The 24,579-nt window shown below is 46.6% G+C and overlaps 1 protein-coding gene and 1 long non-coding RNA gene across 4 annotated transcripts in view; both read left to right on the forward strand.

Moving 5' to 3' along the window:
• LOC127545113 (uncharacterized) lies at positions 1–23,030 on the forward strand. 2 transcript variants are annotated; one of them, XR_007949598.1, is made up of 5 exons: positions 1–1,296; positions 3,630–3,667; positions 9,039–9,157; positions 22,009–22,211; positions 22,748–23,030. It is a non-coding gene; the product is annotated as an uncharacterized LOC127545113 (long non-coding RNA). The 2 variants fall into 2 exon arrangements; XR_007949597.1 differs by lacking the exons at positions 1–1,296; positions 3,630–3,667 and adding an exon at positions 6,972–7,118.
• Positions 1–24,579, forward strand: part of EFNA2 (ephrin A2) — a 152,184-nt gene that overhangs the window by 28,475 nt on the left and 99,130 nt on the right. The gene's annotated exons all lie outside the window — the stretch shown is intronic.

The following is a 24,579-nucleotide window of genomic DNA, read 5'->3' on the forward strand; positions in this document are numbered from 1 at the left end:
GCGTCACACAGCCAATGGTTTGCCATTTTATTATCCATTTGACAGATGGGGAAACTGAGGCAAATTGGTTAAGTGAGTGGCCCAGGGACTCACAGCTAGTGAGTGTCTGAGATCTGACTTGAGCTTAGGAAGATGAGCCTTCCTTCCTCCAAGCCCAGAAATCTAGCCGCCGCACCACCTAGCTGCCTTTATTACTTCAGCCTTTAAGCTGGACTCCAGCCAAACAGGTCTATACCCCCTCCTTCCCCTCTTCCCCCTCCCCCCATGTGTATATGTCTGTCTAGTTATTTGTCTTTCTATCTCTCATGTTTGTCTTTCGACATGGCTTTGCTCACGCATTCCTGCCTGCATGTTCTCTTTTTTCACCCTTCTGTTGACTTCCTCCCATCCTTCAAGGCCCAGAACAAGGAGAGACAGAAATGGTTAGATTTGCTCCCAGTCTTCACACCCAAAACCCGCTGCCTCCAGAACACAAATCAGGAGAAGAAAAGGTTGTAGGGGAGGAAGACACAGGATGGGGAGAAGGATAATGCTTGGGATCTCGTCCAGCCCCTAGCTTTTGGGATCCCCTATATTTTAAGACATGGAAAATGACCCAGATAATCTGCACTTGTTTCCCTATTTGTACACTGAGAGATTGGGGCTGCTTCTAAGAACACTCTGCACCAAGTCTTTCAGATGGGGAAACTGAGGCTTAGAGAGGGGAGTAGCTTGCAAGTCTCAAGGATAGTAGTAATAATAACTAGCTTTAATTATAAGGCAGCCAGGTGGTGCAGTTGATTGCTGGGACTAGTAAAAAAAAGACTCATTTTCCTGAGTTCAAATCTGGCTCTGGTTAGTTATTAACTGTGTGATTCTGGATAAGTCACTTTATCTCATTTGCCTCAGTTACCTTATCTGTAAAATGAGTTGGAGAAGAAGTGGCAAGTCATTTCAGCATCTTTGCCAAAAAACTCCAGTCGTGACTGAAAACAGAGCTGTGTTTCAAGGTTTACAAAGTGCTTTGCAGAGATTTTCTCTTGATCCTCACCTAGAGTGGTAACTACTCTTATCATCCTCATTTTACAGAGGAGGAAACTGAGGCTGAAAGAAGTGAATTGATTTGTCCAAGGTCATACACCTAGTAAGTTTCAGGGAGATGGGATTTGAATTCAGGACTCCCCAACTTGAAGTCCGGCAGCTCATTCTCCAGTTCACCGCCCGCTGAAGAGGTTTGCAACCGAGATAGGGAGAAGTCCAGCTGACGTGTTAAGATCATCAATCGCGAGCTGAAAGGGGCTCCTCTTCATTTCATAGGTGAGGGAACCGAGCTCCCAGGAGGGTTAAGTGCTTGGACTGGCAGCCAAGGTGTCCCGGGAGAGGCGGGGCCGAGCCCTGCTCTTAGAACTCCGAGTCCAGGATTCCACCCACCACGCCCTGGTTCTGGGAAAGAGGGATGGGCGGAAGTGCTTGCGTGAGCAAAGATACTGTAGCAAGAGAGGAAAGTACACGGGACTGCGTGGGTGTGGGTGTGTGAGACCCAACACAGGCTACGGAGCAGGAAGGGCTGTTACCCGTTCTCTCCTCCAACCCGCTCATTTTACAGATGGGGAAACTGAGACTCCTCAGTGGGAAGAGCAAGAAGGACTCCCTATTTCTCGCTGGTTTTCTGGAAATCTCAGCTAAAGTCCCCTCCTGCAAGGAGCCTCAGTTACCCCTTCATGCTAGGGCCTTCTTTCTAAGATTATCTTCAATTTATCATATATATACACATATATAAAGACACATATGTGTATATACATAGATATATACACACATGTATATAGCTATAATATATACATGTACACACGTTATGTATATACACATGTAATACAGGTGTAAATATATAATACAGTTATATAGAGATATATATTTATGTAGATACATGTGTATATATGTACCATATATATAATATACACTTAGATATAATACATGCATGTATACATGTATGACTCAATATAATAAATGTACAGAGAAAACCACAATGCACACACATGTAACACATACATAGACATGATGCACATGTGTAGCATATAATACACACAAATATAATACATGTGTGTATGTGTCACACATATCTGTAATATATCATATATATATAACATACATGCCTGTACACATATACAGATACATAATATACATACACACATATACCTATGTCTCTGTCATTTCTCTGTCTCTGCCTGTTTCTCTTTCCATCTCTGTCTGTCTCTGGCTTTTTTGCCCAGAGATGTCTGCACGTGTTTTCCCCTGAGCTTAGCTCAGTGCCTGTGTAGAATCGAGATTGATAAATGCTTGTCGCTTTGACTTGAGATTTGCAAACGGTTTTATTTCACAACAACTCTGTGAAGGAGGTGTGAGGAGATCCCATTTTACAGGTGAGGAAATTGAGTCTGGGAGACAGAGTGACCTACCTAGAATGACGTAGCAAGGATTGTGGTCCAGGGCCTCCACCTGATTTTTAACATTTGCCAGCTCTCTATTGAGTTTTCGTTAGACTCTGGAGGGCAGGGAATGCCGGGTACAAGGTTGGGCCTTGAGGGTTAGGAAAGATAGAGACAGTAAATAGGGGCGGGGGAGACGTTCTTGGCCCCAGGATTGTGGGGGCCCTTGGAAGTCTGGCCCTCCCTTTGCAGTTGAAGATTAGATAACAGCAGTTTTACAGTTTCCTGGGGCTGACAGGGAGGGAGCAGAGTATTGGTGACTCAGGGGGAGCAGGGCTGACTTTTGGTCTGGGAGGGGCTGGCATTTCTGGGAATGGCAGATCCAGAAGGAAGATAGAGGATGTTAAACATGGAAAGGACCTTCAAGGCCTTTGCAGACCACTTCTTTCTCACTGAAAAAAATTTAAATTATATCCTTTATTTTTATATCACCTTCATTTACAAATTTATTCCTTCTCTCCCCTTCTCAGAGAGCCATCCCTTGTAACAAAGAATAAGAAATTACAAAAAAAAAAAAAAAAAAAAAAAAAAAAAAAAAAAAAAAAAAAAAAAAAAGGAAGAGGGGGAAAAAATAGTTCAGCAAACCGAACCAATGCATCAGCTGAGTCTGACAGTCGCTGCTATATTCCATAACTCCTCCCTCCCCCCTTCCCTGGGGAGAGCAGCGCTCCCCTCCCCCTGTTCTACAGATCCAAGTCAATCCAGCCCAGTCAGCAGTTAGGAAGCTGCTGACCCACTGTGCTCAATAAACAGTCCCGTCTTCAAGCCCCACATTTTTATTGGCTGTGAGGATGCCATTGAGGCAGATCAGGAAACTGGCCCAAAGGAGCTGTGTTCAAGTTCTTCCTTTGACAGTCCTGGGTAGTAACCTCTTAGTGCCTCTGAGACTGCAGGGCAGATGCTGAGGGGAGGGGGCAGCCTTCATGCCCCCGAGCATCCTGGGCAATGCTTCTCCATACTCCCCAGAGTAAATCTAGTCCGGAGGCGGATTAGATTATTTGCAACTTCAGAACTGGTGGGAATAGAGTTTGTTTCATCTGCTCCCCATCCAGGAGAGAGACCCCTCTTCTCCATCCAGGCTACTCTGTATCTGAGCTCCTACTGGTCTGATTAGCAACTGTATCTTATTCCTAATAAGTGATATCTTTTTGTTTCTCTTCAAACCAGCAACCAAGTCAAAGACAGGAAGCCCTTTACTGCTAAAGGTCAGTGGATTGCTCTAAGGTTGGACTGGATCAGCCATAAGATCCCTTCTCATTCTAACTTTTCTGTGACTTGTAATCCATGATCTATGGACTTATGGTCCCCTACAACCCTTTACTTGTTCAGCCAGATCTCCCTGAGCCATGAGTCTCGAGAAACTTCTTTTGTCTCCCCCGGTAGAATGGTAGTCTTTTTTCTTCTTCCTGGTCTACTTTTCCTCAGTTAAGAAGGGGGTTGGATTAGTTTAGTTCTGAGGACCACAAAACTTTTCTGATTTCCCCTGCTAGCAGCAAGCACTTCCTCCATCCCCTGGTTTCATAAGAACTACAAGGGATCTTGATGAAGCTTTACCTTCTCATTTAACAGATGGGGAAACTGAGGCAGAGGTTAAGTGTCTGAGGCAGGATGTGACTTCTGTTTCTGCAGCCCTCCCCATGGATACTTTTGCTTGAGTGCCTTTGAGCTGATTCTGTGATCCTTGTAGGAATGTAATTTGTATACTAATATGTTTCCCTACCCCCGACTCTTATTTTGCATCTCCCACCATGAACGTGGGGCCTGGAATGCAGTAGACACAATAAATATATGGAATTGACTTGAAAAATGCTATCCATCCTCATGGAACTTTGCGTATCTCTCTCCTTTTGGCCTAGTTCCTGATCCCTCAGCCCCAGAGGTGGGAGTTGGGGGAGAGGGGAGAGGAAGACCCTTTGTTTTCTGGAGCCCTTTGAGCCGCTTATCCCGGCCCTGCTGGACTGTGAGAGGGCCTCTCCCCTCTGTCCCAGTGCGGGCAGGCAGCTTCTTCTCCTTTGACCTGAAGGGTGGAACGGGCTTGATCCCGGGAGCAAGGGGCCGAGCTGCTGGTTTCGCTTCATTGCCTCCACTGTCCCGCTCTTATCCCAAGACAACAGGATGGTCCCTCTCTGGGGGGTTGCAAGGTGGGGCCTGGGCTTTATTCCCCTCCCCTCGTGCTGACCTTAGGGCAAATGACTGGGGGTGGGCTGGGAAAGGAGGGAGGTCCAATAGATCTGAGGCTCATCTACATATGGCCAGGCCAGGATTCCCTTCTCTCTTTCTCTCATCTCTCCTTCCCAGTGCACCTGTGGGTCACAAGAATTCCTTAACACTGAATGGGCCTTAGGAGATAGAAGGGAGACTGTAAGAGCTGGGAGGGCCCTTAGAACCCAGGATGTCAGGGCTGGGAGGGCCCTTAGAATGTGGGATGTCAGAGTTGGGAGGGCCCCAGAACCCAAGATGGTAGAGCTGGGAGGGTCTTAAGATGTCAGAACTTAGAAGAACTTAAAAGAGTTCATTGAATTAAATCCCCTTATTTTAAAGAGGAAGACACGGCCTGGAGAGAGGAAGGAATGACTTCATTCCTTCTTTCCTTCATTCCTTCCTTCATTTCCTCCTTCCTTTCTCCATTCATCATTCAGCTCTCCATGAATCAGGGGCAGAGTGGACCCCAAGCGTTTCCACTATAGTTTACATGACTTCTTCCAAACATCCTGGAAGTTTGAGCCTCCCTGTAGGAAAGGTCCCAAGCTAGAGATGGAGAATGAGGATAAAGAGAGAAAGGGAGGAAGGGGGGGAGAGGAGATGGGAAGAGGCATTGGAGGGGGTGATAAGGCCTGTTCCCACTGGCCTGATCTGGTGGCAGGTGTGTCAGAAGCTAGAGACAAGGACTCTGCAGTCAAGGGAAAATAAATTTCCCTCCTTGAAGGAAGGGACAGGGCTGTAACCAGGATGAGTCTGGGTGAATGAGGCTGGAGGAAAATATTTTTATCCTGTGTGTTTTTTCCAAAAAGGAGCTCGGCTTTCTCCTTTAAAAGTCTGCTATAAGGGATCATGTACCAAGAAATTAATTATGGGGTGATGGAAAGGAAGGAGTGAGCTTCACCATCAGAGGCCGGAGACCCGGCTTCCCAGGCTAAATCAGTCCCCAGCTTGCTGTGTTATCTATCACAGGATGAATCCCGGCCCATTTCTGGGTATCAGTTTCTCCATCTAAAAAATGGTTGGATTGATGGGGTTAGGAGTTCTTCATCTGGGCTGCAGAGATAGATTTCAGAGGTTCTTGAACCCGGTGAGAATAAAAAGGGATAATTTCGTTTTCTCCTAACCTTTAACTGGAATGTCTCCCTGCTTGCAGTTAATTACCTACATTATGACTTTTGAGAAGGGGTTCTTGAACTTTGCCAGAGGGGCTCAGACCCCAAACAAGGCTATGAATCCCTGTGACTGACTCTGAAATGGGAGTACCGCTTCTTTAAACGGCTCTAAATTTCCAAGTTCTGAATCTTTGGGGATCAGGCAGGAGATTGTGTGTGTGTGTGTGTGTGTGTGTGTGTGTGTGTGTGTATGTGTGCAGGGGACAACTGAAAAAAAATAAGGCCAGTCTTGCTCACCCCAACTCCCCAGTCTTGCTCACCCCAACTCCCCAGTCTGGCCCCTTTTGTCAGCTTCTCTGCCTCCCCTTCTCCCCCAGCCTCACTCCATGTGGCGCTCCCACCGAGGGTCTGGTTCCAATCAAGTCCGGGGAGAAACCCAGGCAAGGGAGGCCAGGAGGGGAGGGGCCTCCCGGGCCTGGGCCCCCAGGGACGCTGTTGGACATGAAACATCGCCTGTTCGAGGGGCCTGTCGGATGCCAGGGGTGAAAGGGCCCGGAGAGGGGCCGGGTGGGATGGGAGGAGAGCCAGTTCCGGACTCTGTGTGGAAGACTCCTTCCTCTGTTCTGGTGGCCCCCTGGGAGCTCCTGGGTCCGGAGGCTGCGTGCAGCCAGGGGCTTTTAGCGGGTGAGTGTGACTCCATGTGTTTCTGAGTCTGGGAGCGTGTGCACACGTCCGTCAGAGCCAGTGTGTGAGGGCAGGAGGGGGACATTTCCTTCTTTGTCCCGGTGTGTCCGGCGCTCAGCGCCCCACCTGGCCCGTGGCTGACGCAGAACAGGCGCTTGGTGACCGGCTGCTGCGTGTGCCGCGGGGAAGGTTTCAGCTCCGGCGGTCCCTGAGTGTGTGACCCTGGATCAGCGTGAGGATCAGGGGAAGGGCGGGGGTCTGCGTGGGGAGCCCCATAACCGGTGGCTGGGGGTCTCTGTGTGACGCGGCTTATATGTTAGTCTCAGTGTGCAAAAGCCCGTATTTTAGTGTGTTTCTCTTTGTGGGCCCACTCCCTTTGCCCTCCCCCGACGTCCGCCCATCCAGTGCTTTCTGACCCCGGGGCTGGGAGGGGCAGTGCTGCCCACTCTGGGGGGGATGAGTTAGAGGCGGGGTTTGTCCCGGGGAGGGGAGGGGGGCTCACAGCCGGACAACGCCCCATGACATGCACTGAGCGCGGTAGGAAAGGTACAGATACAATGACTCCGGGTGGGAAAAATCCCTCTGGGCGAGAAACCAGGGAAGGCTTCCTGGAGAACTGTTGTGCGAACTTGCCTCTGACGCTGGGTGTGGGCCACAGGTAAAGAGACCCCTATCTCCTAGTTCTGGAAGGGAATGATGTCCGTCTCCCTCACCTTGATTTGGGGCTGGGGGTCGGGCAGCCGGCGGCTGTTAGTTTCCCGATCCTGCCGTTTCTTGCTCCTGGGTCAGCCCTGCGACCTCTGCCCTGCCTGACCTCTGCCCCGCTTTGGATGACTGGGGGTCTGTACGAAGTTACCTGTGGGATTCCGGCAGCAGAGGATGGATGAGGGAGGAAGTCATGGAAGCAAAGGCCCTTTAGCCTGTGAATTATCGTCTTACTAAATTATCGTCATTTCAGAATTTCCTCTTCTCAGAAGTGGGTCAGGGCAGTGCCATGGAGGTGGGGGAGGAGGGAGGACCTGGGCAAGGGGTCAAACACCTGAATTCCGTTCCTAGCCCCACCGAAAAAAAGTGTATGACCTTAACTGAGACTCTTTCCATCGCGGAGACTCGGTTTCCTTCTCTGTACAATGGGGGCATTGGATCGGATGGTCTCTAAAAACCTTTTTAGCCCTAAGAGATTTTTCAAACCAGCTGGTTACAGAGATCAGCACTGACACTTATTACTCATGTGACCTTGGAAGGATTAACTCTTCTCTCTGAACCTCAGTTTCCCCATTTATAGAATGGGGCTCATAATCCTGCCTTCTTAGACTCCTAGACTTGTGAGACAAAGGTTTTGTGAACCTCAAATTATATTAGGGAATTGAGACTTATGGAACTTCAAAATGTGTGCAGCTTTTTAAGAAAGTCATCTTCCATATTTTATTAAATGGGACAAATGTTTCGGAGAAAACCAAAAAAAATTTTTTTTTCTTCCTGGCTTTTTCCTCCAGTAGCTCCTCCTTTTCCCCTACCCCGCCCTGTTCTTTCTGGGGTTCATCCCAGCCTTTGGGCCTTAGATTGGCATTCTGGGATGGGGCGTGGAGGCCCCCATCACCCTCCCACTCTAAGATCGGTTTCCAGGAGCCCAGGCCCAGGCTGGGAAGGCAGGAGGCTTCTAACCTTGTGCCTGGAGCCAATTAAGAAGGTCTTTTCGTGGAGACCAAAGCAACCGGGCCGGGCCCCTCGGAGCCGCCGTGCAGTGAGAAGCAGCCGCTCCAGCCGCCTTTGATAGCACAGAAAAGGTCTTCTCTGGGGGGCCTGCCCGCGCCTTTCAAAAGCCCCCTTTCATTTTTATTTTTAAGTGGCCGAGTTAAAGGGAACTGAGGCTCCCCTTCTCGCTGGCTCCCCCAGTCAACCCCCTCCCTTCCCTGTCCCCTGTTCCCTGTCTTCTGTCCCTTGCCCTGCCCCTCCCTGCTGGGGAGGTTGAGAAGGAGGGAAGACCCCCTCCTTTTGGGGGGACCCCGGGCCTGGCATTATTCAGGGGACCCCAGGGAGAGGGAGGGAGACAGCCTGAATATAATAGAAACGGCCCTGCCAGGAATTAAGAGGGACCCAGGTTGGAGTTATGGCAAGTCCCTTGTCCTATCTGGGTTTCAGTTCTTCATCTTGGAAATGATGGTCTCTCTAGTCTGGATGTCATTTCGGTGAGATGTGGGAAGGAGGGACATCGGGGGCAGTAGCAAGGATACGGGATGGAGGACATTCCAGTGGGAAGAGATTTTAGAATGTAAAAACATTAGTTCCGGAAGGGTCTTACGGGACATTGGGCAAGCCCCTTTCCCCCTCTGCCTCAGTTTCCCTCTCTTTAAAACAAAGACATCTCCTTTTACTGTGTGATCTAAGTTCATTCACGGACTCCTGGCTTGTGAACCTCGTATAGTGGGGGCAGCCCCAGAGCCAGGCAGGCGGATGAATGGGGCTGGCTGGTTTGAAGGAGGGGGCTTGCGGGGGAGGCAGGGGCTGGGAGTCAGTGTCAGTGTCAGCTCAATGGAGGGCTTCAGACAGTCAGTCTTTCTCCTTTCTCTCCCCTCAGCCTCCCCCTTCCCCCCCAGCACCTTGAATTCACCCATGCCAGCCAACGGATGGGTGCCTATCATCAAAAAGCCTGGCCATGCCCCCTTAAGACTGCAAACAAAGCCAAGAAAGTGCGAGGTACTTTTTTTCTTAGCTTTCCTAGCTGATCCCTGCCTGGGCCCCCTCCCCCAAGATGGCTGGCCGCTTTCATGCCCTCCCCAGGCCTCCCTAAAGTTTCCCGCCCTCTCCTCTCTCCCCCCTTTTTATAGAGTCCCCAATTCATTTTTCCACAGTGAAATTCTGTGAGACAGCCTCTGATGAATTATTCATGGGGTCCCAGCTTCCTCTGCCTCCCCTCTGCCAGGGAGAAGCCCCCTCAGCCCCCGTGTCGAATGCATTTGTGAGCTCCGATAGGCCCAATTGCATTTTCAATCCTTTTTTTTTTTTTTTTTTTTAAGTTTGGACTGTTTTTTTTTTTTTTTTTTTTTTTTTTTTTTTGAGAGGGGAGAGATGGGGCTGTTTCCATCTTACCCCACAAAGTGAAGGAGGGGGCGGACGGGTGAAGCTTTGTAGAAGGAACAGCGCCTGACCTAGCATCCTTAAGGACCCACTGCCTCCTGGGATTCGTGGGTTAGATAGATTTCCTAGAAAGACTTGAGAGTAATAACGATAATAATAATAAAACAAGAACCCCGATATTTTGTGAAGTGCTATTGAAAGAAATAGCTCTGAATCTCTAATGAACTTACTGAGTGACTATGACATTAAGATTATCCAAGATATTTCCCAGCTCTGACATCTTGAGTTCTAAGGTCCTTCCAGCTCTGAATCGGTTTTAAAGGTCCTCCCAGTGCTAACACTCTATGTTCTAAGGGTCTTCCAGCTCTTACATTCTGTGTTCTTGAGGTTATCCGCAGGAGGAGGCACTGGGGGCCCCAGCAATTTTAAATCTCCTTCTCCCAAACCATAGATGTGCTAAGAGCCAGGTCAGTAAACCCCAGGCAAAAAACACAGATCCTTAAATTATCAGCATTATTATTCCATGTTGTAAGGGCTCTGATATTCTCAAATCCCTAAATTATCAGTATTATTATTCCATGTTGTAAGAGCTCTGATATTCTCAGATCTCTAAATTATCAGCATTATTATTCCATGTTGTAAGGGCTCTGATATTCTCAGATCTCTAAATTATCAGCGTTATTATTCCATGTTGTAAGGGCTCTGATATTCTCAGATTCCTAAATTATCAGCATTATTATTCCATGTTGTAAGGGCTGTGATATTCTCAGATCCCTAAATTATCAGTATTATTATTCCATGTTGTAAGGGCTCTGATATTCTCAGATCTCTAAATTATCAGTATTATTATTCCATGTTGTAAGGGCTCTGATATTCTCAGATCCCTAAATTATCACCATTATTATTCCATGTTGTAAGAGCTCTGATATTCTCAAATCCCTAAATTATCAGCATTATTATTCCATGTTGTAAGAGCTCTGATATTCTTAGATCTCTAAATTATCAGTGTTATTGTTCCATGTTGTAAGGGCTCTGATATTTTCAAATCCCTAAATTATCAGTATTATTATTCCATGTTGTAAGGGCTCTGATATTCTCAGATCTCTAAATTATCAGTGTTATTATTCCATGTTGTAAGGGCTCTGATATTCTCAGATTCCTAAATTATCAGTATTATTATTCCATGTTGTAAGGGCTCTGATATTCTCAGATCTCTAAATTATCAGTATTATTATTCCATGTTGTAAGGGCTCTGATATTCTCAGATCCCTAAATTATCAGCATTATTATTCCATGTTGTAAGAGCTCTGATATTCTCAAATCCCTAAATTATCAGCATTATTATTCCATGTTGTAAGAGCTCTGATATTCTTAGATCTCTAAATTATCAGTGTTATTGTTCCATGTTGTAAGGGCTCTGATATTTTCAAATCCCTAAATTATCAGTATTATTATTCCATGTTGTAAGGGCTCTGATATTCTCAGATCTCTAAATTATCAGTGTTATTATTCCATGTTGTAAGGGCTCTGATATTCTCAGATCTCTAAATTATCAGTGTTATTATTCCATGTTGTAAGGGCTCTGATATTCTCAGATTCCTAAATTATCAGCATTATTATTCCATGTTGTAAGGGCTCTGATATTCTCAAATCCCTAAATTATCAGCATTATTATTCCATGTTGTAAGGGCTCTGATATTCTCCATCCTAAGGCTCCTCCCAGTTCTGACATCCTGTGTCCTAAAGGCTCTCCCAGCTCTGACATTCTGTCTTTTAAGGGCCCTCTCAGCTCTGACCTTCTGTGTTCTAACGTCCTTCCCGTTCAGCTCTGATATTCTATCTTCTGGCTATTTCCACACTTGATATTCTCAGTTATAAAGCTTCTCTTGTCTCAGACAGTCCGTGTTCTAAGGTTCTTCCCAACTCTGACATTCTGGGTTCTAAGTTCCCTCCTAGCCTTAACATTCTCTGTTCTAAGGCTTCTCCTCAACCTGATATTTCACGTTCTAAGAGTCCTTCCACCTCTGACATTTCAAGTTCTAAGAGCGCTCCTTTTTTTGATATTCTCTGTTCTAAAGTCCCTCCCAGTGTGACATTTTAGGATGCCGTGATTCACAGTATGCTCTAATGATCTCGGTTTTATGTGTCGGGTAAGAATAGTAATTAGCTATTTGCTATTAGTGAGCTAATGACTTAGCAATTAGTACTTACTATAATCTAATTAGCACCAAGCAGGGTTGGATGGTAAGGAAAAGTTTCCTGGAGGGGGAAACTGAGGCCCAGAGAGACCTACCCCCTGGGATCATGCAAATCAGGGATTGATCCCACAAGCATAGCTTTTTGCCACGGTGCTTTGAACCCCCGTCACTGTCAGCGGGTTCTAAGCTCAGCTTACTGAGTTTACTGAGACCTGGGTCCCATTTCCTTCTTTTCCATCCTAATCCCCTTATATCTATATATGCAGAAATATAGATATCTATATAGGGTCTCTTTGTATCTCTCTGTATACTTATATTTATATAGGGTACCCCTATTCTGAACCATCCTTTTGGAGGGGTCCTGATCGACCTATTTTGACTCCCAATTCTATGAACTCTTCCACGAAGAATGAAAGGATCTAAGAAAGTGTATGCAAGGCTGCCATAGAAACATTACTGTATATGTATGTGTGGGTCTTTGTCTCTCCAGAGTTTAGTTCAAAGCTTAGCACACAGTAGGTACTCTCTCTATATGTTTATGGATTGATTCCTTGAAAAATAGCAATTTCCATTTTATTAGAAATGTCAGATTTACAGAGAAAGTACAATTATTATTCCCATTTTACAGGTGAAGAAACTGAGGTTTTGAGAGGAAATGTCTAATAATGGGTCATTCAGTTAGCAAGCCAGGATTATTACCAAGGTCTCCAGGCTCCCAGGTCTAGAAGGAGGAGTTGGTAGAGTGGGGCTCAGAACAGCTCCCACATTTCACGGGAAGAGTTATGTAGCGATCCAGGCTCCCCAAACCCCAACCCTGACCCCTGGAATGGTGTTGAGAGGATGTGGTTCAAGGCCAGAGCTGGAGAGGAGAGATTTCCTCCTGCAGACCAAGCCCTCTGAGTCTTTCTTTGGGTTCCCAACTTTAGAACAGAGAGGTGGAGGGAGGAACTGTAGGGACCCCAGGAGGAATCCTGAGAGCTCAACTTCTCTCTGACTTTCCCCCTTTTTCTGTGCTCTCAACCTTAACTTACTAATCAGGTCAGGATTCTTTATTGGCCTTTCTGTCCCAGGGCTCATGCCATGCCTTTTCTTGGATACCACTTTTGGTTTGGGGTGTTCAGAGTTCTGACCTTTGTGTTCTAAGAGACTTCCTAGCTGATAGTCTATGTTCTAAGCCTCTTCCTGGTTCTGGTTTCTAAGGACCCTCTCAGTTCTTACATTCTCTTTTATAAGGCACCATAGCCCTGACCTCCTGGGTTCTAAGGGCCCTCCCAGCCCTGACATCTTGGGTTCTAAGGGCCCCCCCAGCCCTGACATCCTGGGTTCTAAGGGCCCTCCCAGCCCTGACATCCTGGGTTCTAAGGGCCCTCCCAGCTCTGACATCCTGTGTTCTAAGGGCCCTCCCAGCTCTGACCTCCTGGGTTCTAAGGACCCTCCCAGCTCTGACCTCCTATGATGGCAGTTTCCTTCCATCTGATAATGTCTGTTTCGAGCTTCTTCCTAGTTTTGACATTCTGTATTCTTAGGGGGCCCTTCAGCATTTACACACACACACATACAAATAATATGTATATGTATATACATTTTATACACATGCGTTCCTAACCTTAAAAGGCTCTGGAAACACGAGTTATTTATTAATTTTGAATGCTAGATAGTGTGAAGGAGTGGCTAGAGAATTGGCTTTGTCCTCAGGAGGCCGGGGAGGGAAGACCTGCCTCTGCCATAGAATGTAATGTGTGTGGTCCTGGACCAGTCACTTTCCCTTTCAGGGGGCTCAGATTGTAAGCAGCTGATGCTGACCGACACAGGTAAAAGGAGTTTCCCTATCAGGAATTGCTTACGCCAAAGAAGTCCTGACAGGCCCAGAGATTACTTCTCCGCCGGAGCATCCCTTCTCGCCCTTCTCCCAGCTTCGAGTTCCTCCCTCCCAGGTCGCCAGCACACTGCTGCCTTTTGATTGTGTGATTTACCCTTGGGGCCGAGTTTCTATCCATTCCCATTTCTCCTGCTGACCTGGGTGCCTCGGCTGGGGGAGGGGCTGGCTCCCTTTTGCTGAATCCCTGGGGAAGGGTTGGTTGTGATTCACGGGAAGACATTGGCTCGTTGGCAGTTTGGCTTCTAGGGCTAGATTGGATCCCTAAATGCAAACCCAGCACCTGGAAAGCAGGGAAGTGGTTGGGCCTATTTTGAAATTGGGGGGAAGCGGAGGGTGGGGGGGGAAAGAAGAATAGATGGGTTCTTTTAGCTGCATTGGATAGGAGGCAAAAAACAGGGATTCCGGGAGACCCACGGACTAATCCCAACTCTATCTGTCTGTGTGACCTTGAACAAGTCCCCTGTCTCGGCTCCAATTTTCTTGAGCTCAGAGATCTGTTAAGGTCTCTCCCTCCCCCCTTTTTTTTCTTTTCTTTTTTTGCTTCTGACAGTTCAGGAGTCTGTGAGTGAAGGCCTGGGAAATCTGACGGGAGCTGTCTCTCCATCTTCTTGCTCCTTGGCTTTAGCTTGGAAGGGACCTCAGGGAATTGCTCGGGGTCCCCCAGACCAAGGCCTGCCTGGGCTGGGAACTGGGAACGGGGGTGGGGTAGTGGGGAAGGGTGTGGAAGGAAACCAAGTGTGATGAGGAGACATAAGTCTGTGGCTGGACGGCAGCCAACAAGGCTTGTGAGGGGCCAAGGCTGTGAGGAACTGTCAGTGAGCTAAGCAGGTGTAACCAGACGGGCGGGCGGATGAGCAGGCAGGCCGGGGGAGTGAGGAGGAGGAGGGAATTCTGGGGCAGGGGAGAGCCCGGAGCCAGGGAGGACCTGGGCTATTAACTTATTATTTTTTAAAATATATATACACTCAAGTTTCCAGGATTTAATGAGAGCTGTGGTTTGTTCCTAACAGGCCCTCTGGAGTGAGTCTCTCAGATAACCCTTTTTTAGGATGTCACAAAGGGGGAGGGACCTTCAGGATCACTTAGTTTAGCCCTTTCGGGTTGGGGGCAGCTGAAACAAGAAAAGAGGAGCCCCTTGGACTAGAATCCGGATCTGTGAGTACTGGCCCTGTGGGCTCCTGCACGTTGTGGCCGCTGGGTTTTCTGAAAGGGCCGCTGAGAAGGGCCAGAACCTCGCGGGGACCTCGGAGGACAGTTTCCCAGGCCTGTTGCCACTGAGGCTGGCTTTTCTGGGAATGGGGCTCAGATAGGGAAGGGGCGGTCAAAGTCAAGTCCAAGACTTAGACCCAGGTTTAGATGGAGGTGTGAGGTGTCAAAGCTGGAACAGACTCAGTGCTTAACCCCATACTTTGTTAATGGAGAAATTGAGGCCCAAGGGAGGGAGCTGACATATGGAGGTGAGAAGTACCAGGAAGAGGCTTCAGATTTGGAGCTGTCCAGCGCTTTGCTCCCTTCCCTAGGAGATCACGGGGAAGACAGAGGACCCCTTCTTTGTGGTGTTCTAGAAAGGATCCCTGTGCTGGCGAGGGTCAGCTTAGAAAATCCCCAAGGTCCGTTTTCAGCCCTGAAATGGTGGAGAAAAGGCCCACCTTTTGGATTCGGGCACCTGGACATCTGTCCAGCTGGGCCTGAGCTAGGAATTGTCCGTGTCTTGTCTCAGTGCTAGTAATTCAGCAGAAACAACTCTGGGCATCAGAGTGGTAGAATGGGAAAGAACATAACAGGGAGTCATGAGATCCGGGTTTTAATGCTGGCTTTACCCACCTATTAGGTCCAGGTCTCCTCTCTGGGTCCCAGTTTCCCCATCTTTAAAATGAGAGCATTAGGCTAGATGATTTCTAAAGCCCCCCCCCCCCCCAGCTCTGACACCCCATACGAATTCTAAGGGTCCTCCCAGCTCTGACCTCCTGGGTTCTAAGGGCCCTCCCAGCTCTGACCTCCTGGGTTCTAAGGGCCCATTGAGCTCTGAAATCCTGGGTTCTAAGGGTCCTCCCAGCCCTGACATCCTGGGTTCTAAGGGCCTTCCAGCTTTGAATCTGTTTTAAGGATCTGACATACCCTATTCCAAAGGTCCTCCCAATACTAACATTCTGTGTTCTAAGGGTCTTCCAGCTCTTATATTCTGTGTTCCTGAGGTTCTCCCAGCTCTGATATTCTAGTTCCAAGGCCCCTCCCAGATCTGACATTCTGTTTTAAGGTCCCCTCTGACTTTCAGATTTTATGTTTTATATTCTAAGGTCCCTTCCAGCTCTGACATTCTATGAGCCAATAAAAGCTTCTGTATCCACTACCAAAATACTTGCCTGCTTTGCAAATTACTATATTCTGGGCCATGGCAACCAAAAAAAAATGTTTTAAGCCCTCATTTTATTTCTAAAGGGAGAAATGGTTGGTACAAATTTGCAATGTTGTTTCAGAAATGGGATCTTGTTCCAGATTGGGAGATTGTGATCTCAGTGACAACCAAGGCACACAATATTAGGAGTGGAAAGGAAGAAATTGGGGAATCCATGCCCCTTTATTTTACAGAATAGAAAACAAGTCTACCCAGAGAAGGGAAGGGTCACACAGTTGGTCAAGCAGCCAGGACATTAAATCCAAGACTGCTGCAGGTGGTACCTATTTAAAACAAGACTCCCTTATCATGCTAAGTGAGAGCTGGAAGTGACCACAGGGCATAGAATGTTAGTCGAGGGACCTTCTGAGACATTATTCTCCTTCATGCACGGTGGCTCAGACAAAGTGGCTTTCTGTTCTTCCTTCTCCCATGTGTAACCTTTGCAAATCCCCATTCCTGGAGCTCGCTCCCTCCTGACTTCTGCTTTTTAGAATTTGTAGTTGCCTTCAAGACTCAGCCCAAGGATCAGCTTCTAAAAGAGACATTTCCTGGTCCCTCAGCTACCATTGCCCCCTCCACAAAAATCATAAAGGATCTCTTGTGTATTCCCATAGGGGAGCAGGTTATTTCTTCCTATAGAGTGTAAACTCCATGAGGGGCAAGAACGATTTCTCCCTCGTTATTGTGATCGGCACTGAGCTCGGGGAGGGGCCGGCTCTTCGATCCTAGAATGTCAGAGCTGGACTAAAACTCAAGTTCACTTAATGGCTTCTTAGCTTTTTTTTTTTTTTTTTTTTTTTTTTTTTTGGTTTCTTGGACCTCTTAGATCATCTCGTAAAGCCTGTGCACCCTTTGTCAGAACCATGTTTTTAGTCAGTGTTTGGTCACCCTGGTTCCCTGCAAATCTGGAGCTTGGTGGATCGTTGAGTGTGGGTTTGCTGAGCTTGCTGTAAGACTGAAGTTGATCAGATAGCCTTTTGAAGTCTGATCCCATGTGGTAAGCTCCTGGGATTGCTTAAGGAGAGACAGCCCAGGTTGGAAATGGAGTGGGATCAGGCCCGTGAGTAGCCAGTATGCTTTAAGCTCGGGCAGATAGGAAAATCCATTCTGGGGACAGGGAAGAAACAACATTTTTAAATATAAAAAATGAAATACACAGGATTGCAAAGGATATCTATTATATCCTCAAATTTTACAGGTGGGGAAACTGAGACTTAGAGAAAAAATTTCTCCTAGTTCACACAGTTCATATAGCAGGGCCGGGACTACTTCTAAAATCATAGGGACCTCAGGATATAGAATATTAACGCTGGATGGTTTGTGGAGATCATTCAAGTCAATCCCCAATTTTTATTCTAAAAACCTAAGACTAGTCCATAGGTCTCCTAGCTCCCAGCCCTGGCTCTTTCTAGAATGTAGCTTAAATGGCAGAGTGGAACCTAATGCTTTCCCAAATTAAATCCTGGTGTCGGTGGGCTTCCTTGCCTTGGGGCAGCTCTCCAGGGGACCCCCCTCCCCATTCCTCCTTCCCTTATTCTCCACCAGCTCCATCCTCCTTCCATCCCGTGTTTAAACTTCAGCACACAAGTGCCCCCGCTAGGTTTAATTGTTTTCTATCCATCGATTTGGCCCTGATCAATGGGCCTTTCTATTTGGCCGGGGAATGGGGGAGGGCCAGAGGGGAGAGAAATGACTTTTCAGAAAGCCTTGAAACAATTCCAGCATCGATCAGGAGGAGGTGGATGGGAGGGGTGGGGGGGTGGGGGAAGGAGGACAGACTAGGAAATCAATTAGGCCAGTCATTAGTGAGCCCCAAATGGAGGAGCTGAGGTCTTGTTTGTGTTTTCCAAAAGGGAAGGGAAGGGACCTGGTCGGAGGATGATGGGAGAGAGCCTTGGGGCTGGGACCCTTGGGGGTTTCTCTCTCCTCCGGAATAAGCCTGGCTTTCTTCTCCCTTGGATCCTGAGATGGGAAGGGGGAAGGGGCTAGTGCTACGTTCTTTTGTTCCAAGAAGTATCTCGGCTATATTGTTTCAGATGTAAGTCAGGGAGCCTTAGAGTGTAAAATATCTGAACTGGACCACATAGACTATCAGCTAAAAGGGTCCCTAGAACGTTAGAGAATTAGATATGGAGAAGGACTTATCAGAACATAGAAGATTAGAATTGAAGGGCCCTGAGAACACAGAGCAGGAAGTGTTTGTAGCGGAATGGACCTCAGAACACAGCATGTCAAGAGTTAGACTTTAGAACAAAACGTAAAGGCTGGACGGATCTTTAGGACATAGAATATCTGAGGTGGGAGGACCCCTAGGACAAAGAATATTAGAATCAGATGGGACTTTAGAACATAGACTATTAACTTAATTATTCTATAATTATCCCTTCTAGGCACATACCTGTTTGTGACACTACTACTCAACAATCTTTAGTGGCTCCCAATTGCCATTGCTATTCAGAACTCTTCACATTCTGGTGTCATACCCCCACCTTTGCAGCTTTCCTATCTCCATGAGTTACATGGGACTCAAAGACCTAGGACTTTTCTTCCTTTGTAACTTTGATTATACTGTTTATTAATTTTATAGGGCCCTCTCTCCTTCCTGTTCCTCTGCCTCACTCCCACTATGTGTCCATTGGAATCTGACCAATTTGGTTACTAGAAATGGGTCAAGGTACTTAATCCTGCTGAACCTCAGTTTCCTATCTGTGAAATGGAGCTAATATCTATAGTGTTTTCTTCTTAGGGTAGTTGTGAGATTCAGATGAGATAATGAATATAAAAAGTAGGCTGTGAACATTAGAGCCTTGAGTCAATGAATGTCAGTTCTCGTTATTCATCTTGTTATTACTGTCATCATCCTGGTTATCTGTGTATGGATGTGTGTGTGTGTGTGTGTGTGTGTGTGTGTGTGTGTGTGAGATATTGCCATATTGTGTGATAAACTTTAGGACAGCAGGAACTAAACTTTGAGTTTCCTTTCTCCCAGCTCTGAGCAATTATCCGTACATAGTACATGCTTGATAAGTGGTTGTCAAATTGGATTGAACATAGAATATCAAAGCTGGGAGGGAATTTAGGCTATAGAATGTCAGAGATGGGAAGGAACTTAGAACAGGGGATGTCAAATCCCAGTAGAAACAGGTACTGCTGAAAAGTGCAGGCACATGTGGACTCAGAAAAACAACATGTTAATGGGATCTATATTCTAAGGTATATATGTGTGTGTGTGTGTGTACATATATTTTGTTCAATATTTTCCAATTATATTTTAATCTGGTGTGTGATGAACTATCTGTCCTCTGGAATACAAGGCCCTGTTGTCAGGGGAAGGTTTAGTGGGGTCTATAGGCTTCTGCCTTAGAACACAGAAGTCCTTAAAAGGTTCTTAGAACATAGAATATCAGAGTTGGGAGAACCCTTAGAACCCAGGAGGTCAGAGCTGGGAGGGTCCTTAGAATCTAGGAGGTCAGAGCTGGGAGGGCCCTTAGAACCCAGGATGTTGGATCTGGGAGGGCCCTTAGAACCCAGGAGGTCAGGGCTGGGAGGGCCCTGAGAATTTAGAGGATCAGAGCTAGGAGGGTCTTTAGGATTCTGACTGTCAGAGCCGGAGTGGAGGGGCTGTCCCTCACAGCACAGACTATAATAACAGTAGTAATAATAATAGTAACGATAACTCGGTTAACAAGCGTCTATTAAGCTCTTAATGTGCTATCTCTGTCCTGAGTGCTGGGGATGTAAAGGAATGCAAAAACAAGGTCTCGGCTCTCACGGCGCTCAGTCTAATGGAAGAAACAGTGTGCAAATGACTAGCTATATGCAGTGTAAATAGAAGCGAGTCTCAGAGGGAAGGCACTTGTACTTGCCTTCAGGTATGCAAAGAACCTTATATCTGGTCTCTCACTTGATTTTCACCGACACTCCTAATTATCTCTGGCTGATGAGATTGAGGGTGAGAGTTTATTAAGTGACTTGCCCAGGATCATGCTGTTAGTGTTTGTGTTAAGAGTTGAACCCAGGGCTGTCTGAGACTCTCTATCCATTGTACCACTCTGCCTCAAAAAAGAGTTCAATAATAATAATAAAAATAATCATACTAACGTCAACCACCAGAACTTCTTAAAGCCATATAGGGTTTATATGTTATCTTATTTGATCCCCCAACAGCCCTGGGAGGAGATAGGTGCTACCTTCATGTATGACCTCACACCCTCTCTGAGCCTTAGTTTCTCTCTTGTGAAAAAATGAGGGGGGAGATGAGAGGGTCCTGAAGACCCTCGCCGCTTTGGATGTCCTTAAGTCCAAGTGTAGGGGCAGGTGAGCAGAGGACGTGGTCTGTCCCGGGCCGGGCGAGGGTGGGGAGGGAAGCCGCTCTCCTTCCCCTCCCTGCCGCCACCTGACCCTGCTTCTCCCCTTCCTCTGCCCTCTCCCCCCGCCCCGTGCGATGTCGGGGTACCCAGCATGCCCTCGGCTCAGCCTGGTTCCTTTCCAGTCACGTCCGGGCCACCCCCTCGGGAGGCCACAGAGAATTAACAGCAGTTCAGATCTAAGGAACTTTATGACACGTGTATGATAGGCCTGAACCAGGGCATAATTGAATGACGGATGAGCTTCCAAGAGCCACATTTCCAGGGAGTAATGAAAAATAGAACTGATATTGACGAGAGCAGCTTTAACCGGCTGCTTGGGGCTGGCCGGGATGAGCAGCCGCCGGCAGGGAGAATGCATCAATACGGCGAGTAATAGCTCCGTTATTATAACTCGGGAAATGTCATTCAGGCCTAACCAGAAAACACTAGCTATTAACCAGGCTTAAGGAGAGGAGAGAGGAGGAGGAGGAAGCGGAGGGAGGAGGGAGGAGAAGAGAGGAGGAAGAGGATGATGGGAGGAAGGTGAGAAGGAAGACGGAGAAGAGGGGAGGAAGAGGAGGAGGAGGAAGGGGAAGGAAGAAAAGAGAAGGAAGAGAAGGAAAGGGAGAAAGAGGTAGAGGAGGAAGGGAAGAAGGGAAGAAAGTGAGGAAGAAGAGGAGGAAGGGAAAAGAAAAGGAGGAGGAGGAAGAAGAAAGGGAGGGAGGTGAGGAGGAAGAAGGAAAAGAGAGGAGGAAGAGGAGAAAAGGGAGAAAGAGGAAGAAGAAGACAGGAGGAAGGGAAAGGAAGAGGAAGGAAAAGGAGAAGAAGATAGGAGGAATAAAGAGGAGAATGAGAAGGAAAAAAGGGAGGAAGAAGAAGGAAGAAGAACAGGGGAAAGAAGAAAGGAGAAAAAAGAGGAAGGAGGACAACAACTTGTTCTCTTGATCTCCCTGATATTCCTTCTATTTATCTGTCAGGTATGGCCTCTCAGATGAGCCTTTCCCAAGTTTAATCTACCTGATAATGGATCCTCATTGTCTGGATTGGTTTGAAGGGTTAGAAGACATCAGAACTCAGAAGATCCTTGGAACACACAATTTCAGAGCTGAGAGGGCTCTTTAGATACAAAATGTCAGCTGAGAGGGCCCTTTAGATACAAAATGTCAGCTGAGAGGGCCCTTTAGATACAAAATGTCAGCTGAGAGAACCCTTAGAACCCAGGATATCAGAGCTGGGAGGGCTCTTAGAACAGAGGATGTCAGAGCTGGAAGGGACCATAGGACAGAGAATAGCAGAGCCCTTATAACGTGGAGTAATAATACTGATACATTAGGGATCTGTTTTTTGTCTGGGGTTTACTGATCTGGCTCCCAACACATCAATGGCTTGGGAGAAGGAAATTTAAAATTGCTGTGGCTTCCCATCGCAGATAATCTGGATGTGAGATAATAATAATTCCCACTTTTCTACTATTTTTTTTTGGTTCACAGAACATTTTGCTCCCAACATCCCTTTAAGGTAGGGAGAACGTAAGCATCTTTGTCCCAAGTGAAGTGACTTATTCAAGATCACACAGTTAGAAGGTGACAGAAACTGGCTCTGAAGTCTGGTCTCTTGACTCTTAAGTCTAATTCTTTCTTTGTTAGAATTTAGAATGCTCGCGAAGCCTTTGGAGTACATGACACAGAATATCAGCATCACAGACTGAGGAATCTCCGAAGCCATTTAACTCTATGTGTAGCTGAACAGGAATCTCCCAATAACACAATCACACGGTACCAGGGAGGAAAGAGTTGGGAAATGTGAATTCAAGTCCTGATTTTCTCCTTTGCTATTTGTGGGGTCCTAGGTAAGTCACACAAGATATAGTCTTGTCATCTGTAAAATGAGGGGATTGATCTAGGAGTCTCCTAAGATCCCTTCTAGCTCTGGATCTTTGACCCCACTTTAATAAAAAAGATCTGGAACCCACTGACAGAATAATGAAAGGGACCAGCCCAAGCCCCCCCAAAAACCTAACACAAACTATCTCGTAAATAGTCATCCAGTCTGAAGGAGTCCAGTGATGGGGAGCTTCACTTTTGGAGCTGTCTAATGATGTGGGAGGCAGCTTTATGGAAAGCTGGTCTCTGAGCCAAAAGGACATGACTTCAGGCCTTTCCTATGATACCTAGTGACTGTTATAGGTCTGGGCAGGTCACTTTATTTTATCTGTGTGTCCTAGACACTCTTGAAAGGCTATACATACAGAGAAGATGCTGAACTGCACTGGGAAAAGGCAATGAAAACATATGCAAAAATCCTATTCTAATGGGGAATTCTTCCTTCTATCACAGTTAAATTTGTTTTTGTTTTTTTTCCTAAACCGGCACCGGATGTTCCCAGTTCTGACCTCAGGAAACAAGAATAACAAGTTGATACTGTCTCCCAATATTGGCCTGGCACCCACTTCACCACAGCCGCCATTGCTTCCCTCCCAAGCCTCCTCATCTCTTCCACCCATCTTTATCTGCATTATTCTAGACTCCCTCTTCTGAAGGTGTTCCAGCTCTACTGTGTGGTCCCAGCCCTGAGCACCATGTGCCAAATGTGCTTTGGTCAAGGCAGAAAATAGTGGGACTGCTGTGGCCGTTTAATTCAATGTAACAAAACATTCAGTAAGCACCTATTATGTGCCAGACACTGCATTCCTCACTAGGGGTTCGGAGACAAAAATTAAAATAGCCTTGTCTTCGAGGAGCTTACGTTCTGCTGGGGAGGAGGGAAGGGAGAGAACCATGTTTGTATGGGAAAGTCCAGAGCTTGAAAGGCACATTATATAATAGAATACCAGAATCCAAAGAAATTTAGAATCTAGAACCTCATTTTGTAGATGAAAGGGAGGGGAGGACCAGTCAGAACTCAAGCCTTGCTCATAGATCATTGGTTCTAAGCTTAAAGGAATCTCAGAGGGCTCCTAGTCTTCATTTTACTGATAAGGAAACTGAGACTCAGAGTGGATTAAGTGACGTGTTTAACGTTACACAGGTAGTAAATGGCCCAGGAAGGAGTTCTGTGACAGGTCCTGAACCAATTTCCCCTTTACCATACTACTATTGACCTTCTGCCTCACAATCTCTTTCACTAATTGCTCTACTGGTCCCATTTGCATGGCTAAAAAGAACCTTTACAAACATGTAATGAATGGTGTACTCTAGTCAGCCCTCTTCCCCATTTTACAGATGGGCCCATTCAAATAAATGTTCTTCTCTTCTTTGTCATTCTAGTACACCACCAACCTGTCTCCATCAAGCCCCTTTAGGAAAGACTTTCACCAAGCTAAATTCTGAAGCCTTAAAAACAAATGTTCCACTGCTTGTTTGGAATCCCATGTGGAATTTCATGGATCCACCCCAGCCTGTTTCTATATCGTGCTCCAAATCTGGCTCCCACTAATCTTTTTGCTGTTTCCAAAAGAAGGAAATTTACTCATCTTCATGGAGATTCCAGGGAATGTGCTATTGGTTCTGATGGGGAACATGTGCACCCCCTCCCATCCCACCTCCTGGTATTGTGAAAATGGCTGGATCCGAAGTCAGGAGATCTGTCTTTGTTCCTTCTCAGACACCTGACCTTGGGCGGGTCACACGCCTCCCATCTCTGAATCTTAATTTGCTCATCTACAAAATGGGGATTGCAATTTTTGCATGCCCTGACTGAAGGGGTTGTGAGGAAAGTGCTTTGTAAATATTTAAAGTGCTAGGGATATATACCAATAGATACATTGCTGAGGAGCATCATGTGGCTAAGGAGCCTCCCAAGACGGCCAGGGTTCAGAACCACCTCTGACACACGCTTGCTTTGTGAGCCTGCACAAGTACCGTGCTCAAGGCAACTCTGTGGGACTTAAAGGGACATAGAATGTGCTGCCTGGCGTCCATAGAGGGACTAGTCTCTTCTGGGAGTTCTTTCTGCCAATAAAACTACAGATCTGGTCCGTATCCCTATACTAGAATTATTGAGTGTATACATATGTGTATATGTGCATTTAAAAAACTTTAAATTATATTTATATTTGATATTAAAAATTTTGGGAGTGTACTTTATCTTATTTTTTATATTTATATTAATTTTTAAATATGCACTTTTAATGAATCATATTGGGAGAGAAAAATCAGAACAAAAGGGGAAAACCACAACAGAAGAAAAAAAACAGAAAAAAGTGAACATAACATGTG

This window comes from Antechinus flavipes, chromosome 1 (genome assembly GCF_016432865.1).
Source record: "Antechinus flavipes isolate AdamAnt ecotype Samford, QLD, Australia chromosome 1, AdamAnt_v2, whole genome shotgun sequence".
NCBI lineage: Eukaryota > Metazoa > Chordata > Mammalia > Dasyuromorphia > Dasyuridae > Antechinus > Antechinus flavipes.